We start from the raw sequence: 12,117 nt of genomic DNA, 5'->3' as shown, positions 1-12,117 counted from the left end.
AAAAAATACAAAAAACATGGGCACAGTATGCAGCATATAAATACATTTGTTTCAGTCTCATCTATGGAAATGCTGTTAGGACTACGCACATGATTTCTTTAGAACTCAACAAGGTACAATATATTGTAACAAAGATTGTGCCAAGACAGAGAGCAAATTCCTGGCAAACTTTTGCAGCCCGAAAAAGATGTTCCTTCATATTTCAACTCACTTTGTCTTCTTTTATAAAATAGGATTAATAAAACTTCAAACAAATTTGTATTGCCTTTTTCCTTTCCACAGTATTCCGATGGGAGGTCCTAAGGGTGATATGAACATGGTCTGTTTAACCCTTTGCATGCTGTGAATGCTGATTGACACAAATAACCCCACATCCTTGTTCACACTGTTGAAAGTCCCTGATACAGAATGGGTTAAATAGTAAAAACACAGTCTTTTTAACTTACCTTTGATCATTTGGACCACCTCCAAGTGGTTTGAAGATGTGACGAGCGTTCCATTGACCTGCAGGAATGAAATTTGAAAACAGATAGAAAAGAAACATGAATATTTGCTGGTTCACCTTTCCTTGTTAAAGGCAAAACATAGTTTCCATATCCATATGCGTGCAGAAACTGTCAATTTTTTTCTCTCAAATGTGCATTTGAAAAGAAATGTGTGAAATAACAATGTGATAACACAATAGTTAGATTCAGATGGTGATCCCTAACCTCAAAGATAAGTTCTATGGAATATCAAGTGTTGCATGGTTGATTTTGTTTACCAAATCAGTCATTTTGTTGACGAAATCGCCATTTTTGTCACAAAATTGGTCATTTCGTGACAAAATCGACTGTGTGACACTTGGCACCCCATAGAACTTATCCTCAAGGTTAGGAATCACCACCTGAATGTAACTAATGTCAGTTGGGTAACGACAGAAATGCAACGTACGACCTATTAAATACAAGGGTTTTCCTGTACTTTGACTTATTCATGGCAGTCATGCAACAAATTACAGAAAATTATCTCATCACTATTGTTGGAAATTATTCGCACATCTCTGATGTATTCCAAAACAGAAATCAAGGTGGCCCTTGAGTGTTATTTTGTTGAGAGAAAATTCACTCTCCCCATTACCCTTATGGCCAGCTGCGGGCACCAGCTGTGAGCAAGCAAGCGGGTCGACAAAGCTCAGTGAGATCTGTGTACTCATGGGGGAAAAAAAAACACACAACAACAACAACAACAACAACACACACACACACACACACACACACACAAAATGAAATCTTGGCATGCAAGCCCATCGCCAACATCCCACTACCATTCAAAGGAGATGAAAAGATGCACTTAGCACTTAGCTGCCCACACTTAATGGTGGAAAAAGGTATTCACCAAACACCACCCACTCATCATAAACATACAAACACGGTGATATGCATTAAAAACGAATAAAAAATAAAAATCAATATCCCATCATCTGCTCCCGGGTTAATCTTCGTCTCAGGGATGGAGCTCAAGGTGCACAAGATGTAAATAGCGAGCTTTAGATCCACAACGCAAACGCTAAGACGACACAGCCTACGCGGTTGTACAATGGTAACAGCTGTGTCACGCATGTGCAGAACACCATTTTTCATTTTTATTTTTTTGCCTAAATAGCATCATCTTAGCTTTCGCGTTGTACAGCTAAAGCTCGCTAATAATCAAATAGCAGAACGCAAACTCCAATTTGAATTGGGCTGATCGAATATGGGGAAGAGAATGTGTATAGCTCTATTTTTGAAAGACTACAGGCAGTTTGCTAATCTCATGTCAGACATCATCCAGACGACTTTGATACTCCTCAAGAAATTAAAACTAAGGGCTAGCCCTTCAATATGAAGCCCGAGTTCGTCACCAATGCATTCTACAGACTTCACCTAATGCTCTGCATTACAGGGAGTCACAATTCATTATGTTCATGATTCATTGATGTTAATACAGGGCTTAACATTCAACTTTTTTTTTTCCTCTGGTGGACCTCTTGGATCACCAATATTTTTAAATCTGAAATTTTGGTGGCCTAAAAGATAATTTACATAGTAGCAAAAAAAAAAAAAAAAGAAAAGAAACGTAGTGTCTGATAAGAGCAAACTTTAAAAACAAATCCATTTTGAATCTTCTTTACCCCATCAGACCACCAAAAGACAACCGTTTTGAAAGCTTGGTGGCCCGACATCAATTTTTAGTGGCCCTGGGCCACCAGGCCACCTCTAATGTCGAGCCCTGTGGTACTATGCCAACCCAGTCCAATATTTTGTAAAATTTCAATCTTAAGTATAATTCTGAGTCATGTTCAGTGCAGGGGCATAATATTTGCCATGACCAATGGAAATTTATTAAGACATACAGAACAGAAATTGTGTGCATCATATATAAGATGCTGTTTAAACCTTTCATACACACAGTCATGACTGTCATGCTGGTCTTTGGGGGGGGGGGGTTAACATTATGGCAGCTCAATTCAAATCTCAAGTTATGTAAATTTTCATGATTGAGCTGCACAGTTATATTTACACAGCTAACATAAAACAACAACAACATTCCAGCACAGAGGAAGTTTTAGATATCATACACTCAATATCAAGACACCTATGAATGTATGGATATCATCACGTCAATTAAATGTTTATCAAACAGTTCATTCAAGTACTAACATCCATGGGAAAAACTGCATGTGGTTTGTCACTTGTTTTGTGAGCATCAAAACTAAAATATCCATAATTTACTAGCAATTTTGACATAGCTTGAATAACTGTACACAATAGCAGAGACACTGCTAGCATGACCTTGCTAAAAAATGAAACCTTTCCAAACAGCACCTTTAAGAACTTGATAATAGAACCTTGATAAATCAATCTCCCTGTCAAAAGCCCCTTTCCCTGCAAAAAAAAAAAAAAGAAAGAAAAGAAAAGAAAAGAAAAGAAAAATACTATCACTACAACTATAATGAAGACTACTTCTGTTTCAGGACTAATCTTAATATCTTCTTGAAACCACTGACACTAATCCTAGTGGATTACGTAGAGTGACAGACCAAATGACGTACAAGCTTATCTCCCTCGCTAGCCTTCTCAAGATCTTCACCCTTTTTCTTCTTCTTCCACTGCTTTTTCCGCTGCGAGAATGCCATATTTAAAAAAAGAAAAAAGAAACAAAAATATCACTCCTTTACAGTCCAGTCACGTTCACAATTATAATCCACAGATATAAATCCAGGGGTTGAGACGCTGAAACGAGACACAATAACAGATTTAGCATGGATTGTGCTTGTATATGCAGGCTACTCTGGGTTTAACTTCTCCTGCAATGACAATGAGAAAATCGAGAAGATAGTTTCAGCTGTCGAAATCGCGAAAACAAAACCACCAATGAATTAATGAGTCTGCCAGGGCTGTAGTTTGTCGAGGTGGTTCGTCTCTCTCGAGTGAATAAATGACCCGACTCGATATGCACGGGTTTCCTCTCGCAATATCGGCATCTACCAGTGTTGATTGTCCATTGCAAAGTTAAACAAATGAATTCCTGCTACACTCCAGCAAGAGCGACGGAGTTTCATCTTTGCGCACTATACCACAGCTCACATATCTTTTGAGCAGTGCTCTGCGAGATATATGTACACAATCCTCATATCTTGAACTTTCGATTGGAAATCATGTCTCCCGGTGCAAATCAATCCCGCACTAATCGCAGATGCCGCACCACTGCCTCGGTATGCCCCTTCGATCGCCGTCCATCTCCGCCAAGTTTGTCAATAGACTCTCCCCAGCTTATCGCCTCACACCCTCCATCTTCTTCTCCTCTCCCCCTTCTCCTCCCCCCCCCCCCCCCTTCTTTCCTACCATCTACTAATGGATCCATCCCATTTCCATACACGCATATTTGATTTTTGCCGGTCGTGCCATGCTCCGGCAGCTGTCAATATCCTCGCGGACGCAGGCGCTCGTCGTGTATCACGCCAACGTTGGGCATCTATCCTCAAGAGGATTAAGCTAACGCGGGGGATCGAGGGGAGCAAATGTACCAAAGCCCAATTCAATCTTGTGCCAGATTAATCCCGAGCTGCAAGTGACGATGTTGTCAAATCGAGGGGGGTCTCCGCGGACGCCATCCCGTCAAACTCGTTTCTCCCCGCGATCATCACGAACGATTACCATCCCTCGTCCAGCGATACATCAAGCTCGGCCAACACTCTGCTGGACAGCAATTCAGTTAAAGTAACACCTCGCCGATTCCACAGCTCTCTCCTCAAGGGACCTGTTTTCATCCGATGAGCAGACGGTTTGGAGAGGATGTAAAATCCTCTGAATGCTTCGTGCTTGACGATGAGGAACCAGCGGCAGGTCATCAAACACATCAAGTGTGCTCGTTCCCTTCAAACCAATTACAACCACGGCTGGCAAAAAAAAAAAAAAAAAGCAATAAAGAAAGATCTCACATGGCAAAATCTGTAGTCCCGTCATCCTCAAATAATGAAGGGAGCACATTTGTTTGGATGCAGCGATCTGCATCCAAACCACTTCTCTCCGGAAAACAAATCGGCCATTCTCTTGAGGGGAATTAATTAATAGTCCCTTTCTACATCACCACCTTGGGGCATTTGACCCAAGCCACTGCATAAATCCATCAACTTGAGTGACGTGCATTCCTTCAAATGTTGATAAAAATCCAACATCGATCTGTATCACGATGCCTCTTTCATGCCACTTCAGAGGAAAAATAACAGAAAGCTCCCCCCCCCCCTCCCCAAAAAAAAGGGGGGGAATTAAGATTTTACAGAAAGTCCTGCTCATTTGTATGTATTAGAATCTCACCTCAGAGGTTACTTAACGGGAAGACATTTTTCACGCAAGTATTTTTTTTCAAAGCTTGGCCGGGCAAGATGAATTCCACGTGTCTTTTAACTTTGCAGAATAAAAGATATAAAATGATATTACAAAAGCAAAATATTTGCATTTTTTCAATTTTCGCACTAGTTTCATATCGCACAAATTGGGTAAAAAAATTCTATACCACCATTATTTCTACTTTCACAGTATCACACCAGAAAATTACTCAAACACCCCTAATAAGACAATGCTGACTGATATATGACCCACTCGCTTTTGTCATATTCAGAGCAAATTACAACTGGAATTAAAAGAATGATGACAAGTATATCTATTACAGAGGTTTTCTTTTAAAGGGATATCTTATACCCTTAAAACACATGTACAAAACACACACAAATTCACATTATATAAAATTACAACCCTCCTTTACTGCACAGGACCGCCCCTGTGTATTAATGACTGCAAAAAGACTAGCCCCGTATCAGAAGGGCATATGGCATTTCAATTTCTACCTGAGCCGAGGCGAAGTACCCAATCAGCCACTTTATGAATTAGCACCATTATCCGGGACGATCCCACTGTATTACGGTGGTCACAGATGCGGAACACACGGGGCGGCCCTGCCTCCCCCGCTACTCGCAGGCAAGCGAGGGCAGCGCACCGGCTAGAGGTGAGGAAAGTGTGGTGACACCTGTCAACGTCCAGCAACGGTCAAGAATCCTTAGAGGTACAGAGCAGGACACCTGGTTAACCCATTTCAATCCAAGACTCAACATAGTACCAGTACTAAGACCAACCTATCTACTGGTGTTGTACTACACTGGCATGAAACACCAGATACACTGGTTATGTTTCAATTGCTTATAAATACTCAAACTTGAAAACAACCACAAACAAACAAGCAGAAAACAAAACAAAGAGAAAAATAGTACTGTTAGCAGATACACCACTCACTGAGAAGCTCTACTTGAAATCATGGATTCAGATTGGCAAAAAAAACACTATTTTTCTTGTAATTTCTGTCAAGGAGGAATCCATAAATTCACTAGTGGCTTAAAGCAAAGTGTGCTATATTTGTTTTATATCCCTCCAATCAGTCTTGTTAGTTGTGAGCATTTTCCTTGTCTTTCGGTCCACAGCAGCCAGTTCTGCCTTCATACATGTATACCACCACTCCCATTCCATGTATCTCAAGCCTGCTACCGCCCCACTGGTTTTAAGCTGTGACCTCGTGGTCACCATTTTAAGATGAGAGGTCCTAATGAAAGGTGGGATCCACCTTTTTGTCCCACCTTTTATTAGGACCTCATTGTTTTACTCTGTTTTTGGATAGCTCAGCCATTTCAAAATTGATTTTCACAAGAAGCTTTCTTTCAGTTCCTCTCATAGAATTGTATGCTGTGCAATATTTCACATAAATGGTTTCTAATCATCACGCAAAAAGTTAAAATCTGAATCCCCATCTCAACCAAAACTATTGACCGATTCGGGTTCGTTGAGGGCAGCAGACATTTTATGGCACTGGGCGCAGCCATGAGCTCAAATTGCGGTGTCTCAGCCGACCCCCCCTGCTCTCCCCCACCCCACGGGAAACATGTTTATCGCGCACTTGTAACAAAGGTTCGCGCACTGAGCAAGCATTCGCGCACTCAGTACGAGACGCCCATTGGCTAAAACAACCATGCATCAGTTTCTCATTAAGCGCGCGTGAGAGGGGTGGGGAGTGGGAAGGGGGGGGGGGGTTGGCTGCGACACCGCAGTAATGGCGCTGCCCATGCCAAAAATACACATAGCCGTCACAGAATCGGTCAAATACCATCCCTTTAAAGGGGATGACTAGTAACTGATCAGTGGGAATCAGTGGAAATGCTTGGAGATGATTGTTCCAATCCTTATGGGATTCAGTCAAGAGTTCATTGTATATCTATTGTTGTGTGAAAATGATTTGCTTCAGAACGGTCTCATATTCAAGTAATGTGCAGATTAATGCTCCGTCACTGACCAGGGACGCTAACCTGGAAGCATTAAACTGTACACTACTTGAATATGAGACCATTCTGAAGCAAATCATTTTCACACAATAATAGATATACAATGTACTCTTAAATGAATCCCACAAGAATTGGAACAATCATCTTCCAGCATTTCCACTGATTCCCACTGATCAGTCACTAGCCTTCCCCTTTAAAGGCTCACCTAGACCCCTCCCCTCCCCCTTTTCGGCAAAGGCAAAGGGTGAAATTGATCATGGTGATATAAATATGATATCACCTACAGATAATAGTTATGGGAAGTAGGACAGAATTCCTTTTATGAGCTTTGGAGTTGCCAACATACACATACACATACACAACATTCCAGTATGCTGGTATGATAAAACAAAGGTCATTGCAATAAAAACAAACTTTTTTTTCGTAGTTCAACACAGATGTAAATATAACCTCGTTCCTTTATTTGCCTGCATGTAGTTTATACAGAATTAACACTCTCATTTCCTATACTGTGTGAAAACTGAAATCACTTACAACCACCTTGCAGGCCCTATAATAAATGGCACACACAGCTGAAAGTTTTAAGCAAACTGAAATTCTAGTATCCTCCTGGTTTCAGTTTTGTTTGGTAATTCCATCGCCTACGGGAAGCCATAACAATGAAGAACTGTGTGGTCCCAAACCTAAATTAGTCTCTTATAATTTGACACAAGAGGCAAAAGAAATAAAAAGAAGGGCTGGAGTTGTTTGGATCCATTCAGTTACCTGATCAGTTTCCCCTTTTAGGTTTTATTTTCTCCTTCACTTAACACAGAATATACCATCATCAACTCCTCTTGGTGACCCAAGCGTGGGTACTGTTCACATATTGTTCGAGCCATGTCCCTCCTCAGCTCTTGAATAGCCATAAAAAAATAACTACAAATCGATGAAGATTATAGTGAGCTTCTGTCTTACTCAGATATATTTGCAGGATTATGCATTGTACAACAAAGCTCTTTTGTCTTCAAAACTTCACAGAGGTTCTATGAAAAGATATCTAGATGAGTTAATACCTTTTACAAGGTACAAAGGTGGAGCTGCCACACTGCATCTCACCTACTTGGAATCTTTGGGAGAGAGCTTTCCAAATAAACCTCACGACTAATATCATGCCTTTCAGTGACCTTAGATCTACAAAAAAAAAAAAAAAAAAAATCAATTCCATTTTACACATTGTCATAATGTGAACATTCACCCAAGCACATCTCTGACCAAAATTTGGTCAAAATTTGGAGCAATATGGCTGCAAGAGTCTTCCTGTTTAAAAATTTAGCCCTTGTGACAGTTGACAAACACACAAGATCTTATATCCCTCAGTCCCGCCCCCTGATTTAAGTGGGTGAGACCATAACTACACTTGTAAATCTGAAGTATCAACACCTTCTACAAATGTATTTGCAGAACTATTCATCACAGGAAAGGCGAGAATTTTGTTTGTTCACATCCTAGACCTTAGACCTACATAACAGCTTAAATCGCTTTTTATACCAAGAAAGACAAATTTAGGGTATTTTCTGATTTCATGGAAGAATGAACTATTCCTTAGAATATCATTTCCTCATCCTGTATAGTCGAATTTTCTTCTTTGAAGACCGAGTCCAAGTACTAAAAAGAAAAAAAAAATGCACAAATTTGCAGCCATGGACATTCCTTTTTCTTTCAAAATCACTTCTAGACTTTAAGGTACCATCATAAACATCTTTCAAAAAGTTGCACGAATTAGATCAATTTCAGATAAAATTAGTATTCAATCATCGACACATGAAAAATGGTGGTCCACCACAATTTGAACCCATTTCTAATCAACCATTTGCAAAATTCAATATTCACTGTTATTTTTCATCATCTTATTTATTTGATTTATCAATATTTTGTTTCTTTCTTTTGCAGAGACAATTTCACTCATGTCACATATCAAAAAGGAAACCTAGAGTCTAGACACAGTCACAACACCACACAGATATCAAGCAACATGACGTGCTTTGAAAACATCCCTCTTACAAGCAAATCCAAACATGATACACCTGTAAACAGCATACACTTTGCAATCTGATGCCACCGTCAAGTAAGACACGACGTCACATCTCATCAATACCATGACCCACAAAGTCTAAAGTCTAGCTGTCATACAAAAGAAAAAAAAAATGCAAGCAACTGTTTACAACGTTGAAGTTTCAGGAAGAACTCACCGTCAATAAATGCTTGCACAAAAATACACGTAAAGATGAAATATTTAGCCCGACTCACCTTCTATCGAGTCCAAAAAGCTTAGAACAGATGAAAATACAAACAAACACACACACCACTCTAGTCTTCCGTAGCACAAGTCCAGTCCGTTCTGCAATTCTTTTTCAGGGAGTTGGCAGAGAAGAAGAATCAATGGCTCACTGGCAATCACAAACTGTGAAAAATTGGTCCTCCATGAAAATGATATCCACAAAAGAATAATTCCACGTTTAGATTCCAAGCAATTTTTTAATCACACTGCTGCAAGGCACACGCTTGTATTGCTTATGATAGTCGGACCCCACTTAATTCAAGTGGGCTGGAACAGCAGTACACAGGATTCTCAATCTCCCTCACCTTCTCTTTCGTCTCCGGTCACTCTTTCTCTATTGCTCTCACTCTCTCTCTCTCTTCCCCGCAACAGCAGCTGGACTGGTGGCTGGCACATCACATGACCTGAACAACTGTCACGTCAGGTGACCTTTCCCCCTACCTACTCAAGCGTGCCACAGAGTGACGGGGGAAATCCACAGAGGCTTCAGCTTTGGTCTATGAGGAAGTGTCCTGGCATTAAAACATGAGCTAAAAATGCTACCTGCATTATTGATGGGGACAGGCACTAGACCCTGCAATACTCGCCGTCATAACACACTGGTTATATATCGCTGTTAGAGGGCAGTATTGACTTAGAGCACCCATCAAAGTAGTGGAAGTAAGGATTGTAATTGATAGCTCAATCTAGGGAAAATATGATTATTTTTCAACATTGTAACAAAAAAATACACACATGCAAAAAAAAAAAAAAAGACTTTGCCCTTATTTCTTCTATATAAAAGTATGCTTGAAATTCAGATTAATACAAACTGCATCAAGTCAAGATGACTGATTTTTGCACCACGATGCATATCGCAATACTGTAAAACCAGAAATGTTCACATGCATTTTAATTTTGCAAATTTCATGAAATTAAAATGTACGCCAAAGTTGCTGCACTATATGCATTGGATGCCAGTGGCAATTTGCAAAAAGTTAATGCCGCAAAAACATCTTGCTTTACAGCAGTTCTATTTTTTTTTTCTGTCCATACAAAAGTAATTCTCAATTTTTGCACAGCACTTCAAAACTTGATTTTAGAGACAAAAAGGGCCCAACAAGACATTCTTTTTCGGAGTATGTGTGAATGGGCTTACATGATACAAAACCCAATGAATATCACTGTTGTATGTCTGCCTCCTATTCGGGATGAACTATTAAAGGGTGTGTACAGTTCTGGTTGAGGTGAGGATTCAGCTTTTAACGTTTTGAGAGATATTCAGAAACCACTCTATGAGATGTCAAAGAGCATGCAACTCTAAGGGGTATCAAAAGTTTATTTGATGAAAATCGGCTTTGAAATGGCTGAGATATCCAAAAACAAGGTGAAACAAAGAGATCCTAATAAAGGCATGGCCTGTCGCCTTTTATTTTTGTCATTTTTTTTTGGATATCTCAGCCATTTGAAAACCAATTTTCATCAAATAAATGTTGAATCCTTTTTAAAATTAAATGCTCTTTCATATTTCATAAGAGGTTTCTCATTATCTCACTTGGGAGTGTTCAAAACATGAATCCCCACCTCAACCAGTACTGTACAGTCCCTTTAATGTTCTAGGCCTCCTCTTTGGAACTTGAGGTCAAAACCATTTGTTTATCAGCCAAGTACACTTAATTGGACAGGGGCCTTGGTTAGGACAGAAGGTTAAACGATGACAGGGAATTCTTGAAACTAACACAAAGGGAATTCTTGAAACAAACACAAGCATGGACGGTGACGAGTAATTCCACAAAAGAAAAAAATGAGAACAGAAAACAGTCCTATAACATGCACGGAAAACTGTACTGAGCCCGAGGACATCAAATAGATACTATATCAAAAACAAGAACTACAAGAATGCGAACATACTCTGTATAATAGCATATATCACTGTACAGTAGTTTCATTTTCAAGAATTCCCGTACTTGTCTCTTATGCATAAAATTAACTACACTCCAAAAATGTTGCCTCCCACGAACACAAATGCAATGTATTTATACCCTGTCCCAAGGACGGTAATTGCCAAATGTGGTTCTTGAAAATGGATGACACTCAGAACATATCTTTTATTCTGTCAAATGTGATTCTTTATATTTGATCCCTCGCAAAATTGCCTCCATTAGTCTAGACTTGTCATGTCACTGTAAAAGCTGTTATTTTCGCAAATTTTGCGAATCACTGTTGGACTACAAATTTAATACCATACGAAAATGTCACCCACGTGCTGGCGTAATAGTACACTTATGACAGCTCCGTGTCAATGTGCGAAAACAACATCTCGCAAAAATGTCCATGACCTCCTCATTAATGAATATATCTGTACGCAAAAATAACAGCTTATATATACACATATAAATATTATACGAATATATACATACGTATATGTATGTGTATTAATATACATATAAATTATACATAAGTATGTATAACAACCACAAATGTATTAACGACCCTGATAGGTATAATTAGTAAGCAACTCTCAGGTTCAGTTTCCACCATAGGTGCATGTAGCACAAGACAACGACAGGACAAGACGTACAACTATAATATAAATCATCTGCCATAACACAACTCCCAAGATCCTCTCTGCTCATAAACACATTTGATATAGAATCCCACTTACTAGTTTTTCTCTTAAGGACTTCTAAGAAAAAAAAAAATGACTGCTTGAAAACTATGTACAGTAATCAGGGGTCGCACTTAACTTTTTTTTTCAACTAGCCAGGCGGACTACTTAGAATCAATTTTGACACTGAAGCAATATTTTGGCTAGCCAGACGGACTAGTAACTTCAGAATTTTATGATTTTTAGCTAGTCCAACGTGATTTTGGGTGGCCAATGGCCAGCGGACCATTGCCAATTTCGAACCCTGCAGTAAGAAAGAGAAAATAAGGTACGGGACTAAGAAAGTGAAATGTGCATTGACAG

General features: G+C 39.5%; 1 long non-coding RNA gene across 1 annotated transcript in view; it reads right to left on the bottom strand.

Annotated features, from left to right (window-relative positions):
• The window catches only part of LOC140229422 (uncharacterized), a 46,064-nt gene that overhangs the window by 1,081 nt on the left and 32,866 nt on the right, over positions 1-12,117 (bottom strand). The window contains exon 3 of the long non-coding RNA XR_011901300.1: positions 447-504. This is a non-coding gene — a long non-coding RNA (uncharacterized lncRNA). The remainder of the gene's footprint in view (positions 1-446; positions 505-12,117) is intronic.

The sequence above is a fragment of the Diadema setosum genome, chromosome 6 (assembly GCF_964275005.1).
Source record: "Diadema setosum chromosome 6, eeDiaSeto1, whole genome shotgun sequence".
Classification (NCBI taxonomy): Eukaryota; Metazoa; Echinodermata; class Echinoidea; order Diadematoida; family Diadematidae; genus Diadema; species Diadema setosum.
This window is presented reverse-complemented; position numbering and strand designations above follow the sequence as displayed.